Below are 6,949 nucleotides of genomic sequence, written 5' to 3'. Positions count from 1 at the left end.
AAAAAAATAAAAAAGATTTTAAAAAATTCAATTCCATTGTCTTTTCCTAGCCCTAAAATTGTTCTTTTGCAAAAGAGTCTTGTGAAACAGATTAAAGGCTTAAAAGAAACAAAACAAAACTCCTACATTTCAGGGTGTAATTTGCAAAATAAAAGGTTTCTTTTGCATTATATCATTCACACTTCAGAAAGGTTTCAGTTCTATGCAATCTGAGCTTTTCCCACATTTTAAAAGTTAATTTGCTTTTGCTTAGCACTATTATAGGACAGGTATTTTCAAATAGTTTTGCAATGAAAGACAAAAGTTATAATTTTGTGGCAAAATAAGTACTAGTTGGCAAATAGTGTCCCTTTGTGTAAAACAGTATTCTAAATTCTCAGAAATGGAGTCCTAAAACTAGCACTGGTCTTGCAAATCAAGTTCTGTAGCTTAGTTTGGGAAAGTTTCCCTTTTGGCTTACGGCTTAACTGGCTCCACCCAGCTGCTGCAATGTGATACAAGTTGTAACAAAACCGGAAGTTGGTTAGGCTGCCTTCGCTTCTCAAGGTAAGTGTCACGTCTTTTTCCTTAAATTCAGAGCTCTTTGCAAAGCGTTAAAAATCAAATCCAGCTTAGCTACAGACTGGAGAGCCAGCGCCTGTGCTGACCAGGGCAGTCGGCCAGGCAGAACGGGTGCTCTGTTCCCAAACTATGTTCTGGAGCTTGAATTGAACTAATGAGTGTTCACTAACGAGTTAGGTTATTATGTCCCGTGACTTTGACTAACAAGCTTTAATTCCAAGAAATGGGTGGTTATAAGTAGAGAAGTGTTTGGGATCCTGAAAATCATCGACTTTATTCTTGCAGGAGTTTTTTGTTTTTAATTTTAAAACTATGGGAACTCTTTTTCACATTTCAAGCTAATGGCATGGTTACCTATATCAGGGTTACTTAGAGCCTTATTTGGTTTTTAAAGTGTCTTTTTATCTAGAACTTTTAGTCCCCTTACCCCCCAGCTCCCTAACCCTGGTGCGTCGTTCAAATTTCAGAAAGACTCCAGGGTGGCAAGGTCTTATCGCTGCACTTAACGTTTGTGTGTGCTTGTCTTGCTGCCCTAAAGGGGAAAGGGGATTTTTCAAATTGTATATGTGCTATTAGGAATATTTCTTAATATAGCTAAACTTTCCAGTTCAGATATTTTCATTTGCTTCTGTATTTTAATTTTATTTATTTATTTGTTTATTTTTGAGACGGAGTCTGGCTCTGTCGCCCAGGCTGGAGTGCAGTGGCGCGATGTCGGCTCACTGCAAGCTCCGCCTCCCGGGTTCACGCCATTCTTCTGCCTCAGTTTCCCGAGTAGCTGGGATTACAGGCGCCCGCCACCACGCCTGGCTAATTTTTTGTATTTTTAGTAGAGACAGGGCTTCACTGTGTTAGCCAGGATGGTCTCAATCTCCTGATCTGGTGATCCGCCCGTCTCGGCCTCCCAAAGTGCTGGGATTACAGGCGTGAGCCACCTCGCCCGGCCTATTTATTTATTTAGTTTTTAGACGGAGTGTTGCTCTTGTTGCCCAGGCTGGAGTGTAACGGCGGGATTTCGGCTCACTGCAACCTCTGCCTCCCTGGTTCAAGCAATTCTCCTGCTTCAGCCTCCTGAGTAGCTGGGATTACAGGCAGGCGCCACCACACCCGGCTAATTTTGTATTTTTAGTAGAGAGGGGGTTTCTCCATGTTGGTCAGTCTGGTTTTGAACTCCCAAGATCAAGTCATCAGCCCGCCTCGGCCTGCCAAAGTGCTGGGATTACAGGCGTGAGCCACCGCGCCCAGCCAGTTCTGTGTTTTTAAAAAAGTGGTAAGATTTGAGTATTATGCTGGGATAGAACTGAAGTGGGGGGCTTAATTTGATCTATCAGCTTATTGAAAACAAAGACCTTTTAAAAGATGGTTTTGTTAGGTTGGAGAAGTAGCTGGGATTACAGGTGTGCACCGCCACATCCAATAATTTTTAAAAGATGGTTTTGTNAAGTATCTAGGATTACAGGCATGCACCACCATGCCTGGCTAATTTTGTATTTTAGTAGAGAGGGGTTTCTCCATGTTGGTCAGTCTGGTTTTGAACTCCCAAGATCAAGTCATCAGCCCGCCTCGGCCTGCCAAAGTGCTGGGATTACAGGCGTGAGCCACCGCGCCCAGCCAGTTCTGTGTTTTAAAAAAGTGGTAAGATTTGAGTATTATGCTGGGATAGAACTGAAGTGGGGGGCTTAATTTGATCTATCAGCTTATTGAAAACAAAGACCTTTTAAAAGATGGTTTTGTTAGGTTGGAGAAGTAGCTGGGATTACAGGTGTGCACCGCCACATCCAATAATTTTTAAAAGATGGTTTTGTTAGGTTGTGAGGAATGCATACTAAGTCCTTGACATGATGTCTAATATGTTGTAAGCCCTTAGTAATTGTTAACTCTTCTACTATTATTTCTTCCATACCTCTGAATTATTATAATGAAATGCAGTTTTAAAATTTCTGTCCCAGTGTGATCGTAGGCACTATTTTTTCTATAAGCTCTGTGAGCTTCAGTTTCCATACCAGTAAAAAACAACAACAACAACAAAAACCCTTGTATGTTTCTTCCAAGGATTAGCATTCATACATGTAAAACAGTACTGTGATGATTGGAATACAGCAGGCACTTAATAAATAGTAACATTATTAAATTATAGGTTAATAGTATTTGCTATTGCTTTCTCTCTTAGTTTTGGGTCTTTAGAGAAGGGGCCATTCAATTTTATTTTAAGGAAAGAATTATTGTGAGGGCTACATGGACTGATTCAAATGAAACTTGTATATCATGTAATAAGATATTTGTTTACAATCATTTTTCCAGAAAATTAATAAAGAAAATGGAAAAATTGGTCAGGTGAGGTGGCTTACGTCTGTAATCCTAAGACTTTGGGAGGCCAAGCGGGAGGATTGCTTGAGCTCAGGAGATCAAGACCAGCCTGGGTGACATAGTGAGACCCTGTCTCTACAAAAAAAATTTAAATATTAGCTGGGCATGGTGGTATGCACTTGTGGTCCCAGCTAGTCGGGAGGGTGAGGTGGGAGGATTGCTTGAGTCTGATACGTGGAGGTTGTAGTGAGCTGAGAGATCGCACCGCTGCTCTCTATCCTGGGTGCCAGAGTGAGATGAGACCCTCCCCCCACCCCCCCAAAACAAAATTAAAAAGAAAATTGAAAGATTACTTGCTGATGGTGCTGTGATTAGAGAAACTAGGATTAGATTGTAGAGTTTCAAATTACTTTTTTTTCCAATTTTTTTCCTTCCTTTCCCCTTACTTTGTCTTACTTACACTCAAACTCTACTTACTTTGTCTTACTTTCACTCAAAGTCTTTCCTACTGACCAGGCATGGTGGCTCATTCCTATAATCCCAGCACTTTGGGAGGCCGAGGCAGGTGTATCACCTGAGGTCAGGAGTTCAAGACCAGCTTGGCCAACATGGTGAAACCCCGTCTCTACTAAAATACAAAATTAGCCGGGCATGGTGGCAGGTGCCTGTAATCCCAGCTACTTGGGAGGCTGAGGCAGGAGAATTGCTTGAACCTGGGAGGCATAGATTGCATTGATCTGAGATCACACCATGGTACTGCAGCCTGGGTGACAGAGTGAGACTCCGTCTCAAAAAAAAAAAAAAGGAAAAGAAAAGAAGTCTTTCCTACCATCTTAAGTTGTCAGATCTGACAGATCTTAAACTGGTATTGAATGTGCCACTTTTATGCCCTTTGTCTTTTAGAACCTTCTCTGAAAATGTCATAACTCTGGTTGTTAATTTAAAAAATCATTTTTTCTTCACTTCCTTCTGTGAAAATGGAGTCTGGAGTCTGAAACATTTTTATCTGAGGAAGTGGAAATACTTGACCTATTTTTCAATTTCCCTATAATTTGAGATTCAGCTATCAAAGTCAACTTAGTCAGCAAGTTAAGACTACGCACAAGATATATACAGACAGCAATAAAACTTTTGGGACAAAGGGAAAGAAAAGGATTGTAGTTTTATTGTAGAGTTGAAGGAAAGGAGACATAGAGAAAGAGGAAAAGAAATGAACACTCGGTGATGACCTGGCAGTTAAAGACCACATCTGATGGAATCCTTATAAGCAGCAGATTTCTCTTCATATTAGAGATAAGGAAACTGAGGTTAAGGAATATACCCTAAATCATGCATACTTAGGATTTGAACCAAAATCTAACTGCAATAGCCATGTTCTTTTCACTCTTCATCACTGTTCCCTGTTTAGAGAGAAGGTGACTCTATCCATCTCCTTATCCTTCTGTGGTTTTACCTATTTTTCTAAAAGTCTTCCTACCTAACTCTGCTACTCAACAGGTGAATACCTATTTCCACCTCTATCCGCAGTCTAGGCTTTTGGTGACAATGCTGAGCTCACTAGGTTTGCCCCAAATCCTAGATGAAATGCTGAGCTAACAAATTTACACTGTCCCCAGATTATTGGGGGAACCCACCCCCAATATTTCAACATAGGTTCTTTCTATTTTCTATAAGTGTCGGCCGGCTGAGAAATAACGAGAGACAGTATAAAGGAATTTTACAGCTGGGCTGCCGGGGGTGACATCACATATCCGTAGGACCGTGATGCCTGCCTGAGTCTCAAAACCAGCAAGTTTTCATTAAGGGTTTCAAAATGGGAGGGGGTGTAAGAACAGGGAGTAGGTACAAAGATCACATGCTTCAAAGGGCAAAAGCAGAACTATTAATAAGGGTCTAACAAAGATCACATGCTTCTGAGGGAACAGGACAAAGGGCAAAAGCAGAACTACTGATAAGGATCTATGTTCAGCAGTGCAGTATTGTCTTGATAAACATCTTAAACAACCGAAAACAGGGTTTGAGAGCAGAGAACTGATCTGACCACAAATTTACCAGGGTGTTTTTCCCCACCCTAGTAAGCCTGAGGGTACTGCAGGAGACCAGGGCATATCTCAGTCCTTATCTCAACCACATAAAACAGACATTCCCAGAGTGGCTGTTTATAGACCTCCCCCCAGGAATGTATTCCTTTCCCAGGGTATTAATATTAATATTCCTTGCTAGGAAAAGAGTTTAGCTATATCTTCCCTACTTGTACGTCTGTGTATAGGCTCTCTGCAAGAAGAAAATCTGGCTCTTTTGTCTGACCCCACAGGCAGTCAGACCTTATGGTTGTCTTCCCTTGTTCCCTAAAATCGCTGTTATTCTGTTCTTTTTCAAGGTGCACTGATTTCATATTGTTCAAACACACATGTTTTACAATCAATTTGTACCGTTAACACAATTATCACAGTGGTCCTGAGGTGACATACATCCTCAGCTTACGAAGATAACAGGATTAAGAGATTAAAGACAGCTGTAAGAAATGATAAAAGTATTATTTGGGAACTGATAAATATCCATATTAAAATGAAATCTTCACAATTTATGTTCCTCTGCCATGGCCCTGGCTTGTCCCAGCATTTAGGGTCCCTGGCTTCCTGCAACACCAGATTAGTTTCTAACTCAGTTTGGAATTTCAAGTTCATTTTCTAATAGAAGCAATATGTGAAAGAAAAACAAAATCTGAACCTCAGTTCATTATGCCAAGAGTAAGAAATTAAGCTGAAAGCTGAGTCATGCAAGCAACTGCCTTTCCTTTTGTTTCAAAGCAGAGAGCTACAGATAAAAGGTTAGATATCACCACAGGTAGCTACCTTATCTGTGCCAGCTTACTGAGCATAAGCCAATACATACTTGACTATTCCCGTACCTGCTCATTTTGTCTGGGAACATGTGAATGACAAGTTCCTCTTCCCCCTCCAGCCCACTTTTCCCCTTTATATATTGAAGTCCTCAAAGTCATCTTGGGAGAAAGGCACAGACAATAGACTGTTTCTGTAATTCTGTGTGTTTTTTTTTTTTCTCCCAGGTATTGTCCTTAGCCTGGCAAAATAAATTTCTAAGTTGATTAAAACCTGTCATAGATACTTTTTGGTTTCCAAATATTATAAATGGCGGTTCTGTTTTCAGGCCAAAAGCCTAGAAATAAAAGCATGTTTAAGACATAAATTAATTAAAATGTATTGCACTTGTGCCAAAATAAAAGCAAATAATGCCATTGTAATTCTCATAATAAAATAAAATGAAAACAATATTTAGTAGGAAGTGGTTATTTACCTTAAACATTGTAGAATGTACTTGATGGAAGAAAAAAACAAGAATGCAGCCAATGGAAATTCTGAAAGGAGCTTCCAAGTGACTTAAGGATTGCTGTATTTTTATATTATGGGTAGTTAAACAACAACCTTTATCATACAGAAGATTACTGTGAGAATGCTAATATATGAGCCATATTTATACTTTTTGTTCAGGCTCACAAGTGGAATGAAGTGAGAATAAGGCATTTTCCTTTGGATAAATCCAGCTCCTATCTCCAAAAATTTTCCCTGTTGCTTAGCCTGTTTGTTCCTTTGATTCTGAGAACTTTTCTTTTTTACTGAAATTCTTGATACTCCTAATTTAGAATTTGATTCAAGGCTGAAACTTAATGGTCTATGCATGCCATAAAGTAATGTTCATCAGATTGCAGGTTAAGATCCATTGGTAGATCGTGAAATAATGCAGTAGGGTGTAACCAGCATAAAACAAAAAAGGAAGAAATAGGAAACATATACATCTATAACATGTAGTAAAGGTAAATAATGTTTCATGAAATGTTTGTTGGGCTATAATGTAAAAATATTTCTTACTTTGGATGTAGTAAACACAAATTAAAACCACTATATATTGCAAAAAAAAAATTTTCCAAATTATGTAGATATTTTATAGTGAATTATTTGGCTGTTTTTGCTTTTTTGCATCTCATTCTTCATAATTAAGAATTCCTATAGGCCGGGCGCGGTGGCTCAAGCCTGTAATCCCAGCACTTTGGGAGGCCGAG

The 6,949-nt window shown here is 39.5% G+C and overlaps 1 protein-coding gene across 2 annotated transcripts in view; it reads left to right on the top strand.

Moving 5' to 3' along the window:
- The first annotated feature begins 510 nt into the window (after nucleotides 1-510).
- The window catches only part of FRRS1 (ferric chelate reductase 1), a 55,524-nt gene continuing 49,085 nt past the window's right edge, over nucleotides 511-6,949 (top strand). Inside the window, exon 1 of one of the 2 annotated variants that reach the window (XM_017865171.1) lies at nucleotides 511-546. The gene's annotated coding sequence lies outside the window, so the exon portion shown is untranslated. The remainder of the gene's footprint in view (nucleotides 547-6,949) is intronic. The other variant, XM_017865170.1, reaches the window with a different exon arrangement.

Source organism: Rhinopithecus bieti, unplaced genomic scaffold (assembly GCF_001698545.2).
Source record: "Rhinopithecus bieti isolate Rb0 unplaced genomic scaffold, ASM169854v2 scaffold_78620, whole genome shotgun sequence".
Classification (NCBI taxonomy): domain Eukaryota; kingdom Metazoa; phylum Chordata; class Mammalia; order Primates; family Cercopithecidae; genus Rhinopithecus; species Rhinopithecus bieti.
Note: the sequence above shows the minus strand (reverse complement) of the source record. Positions and strands in the feature narration are given on the sequence as shown.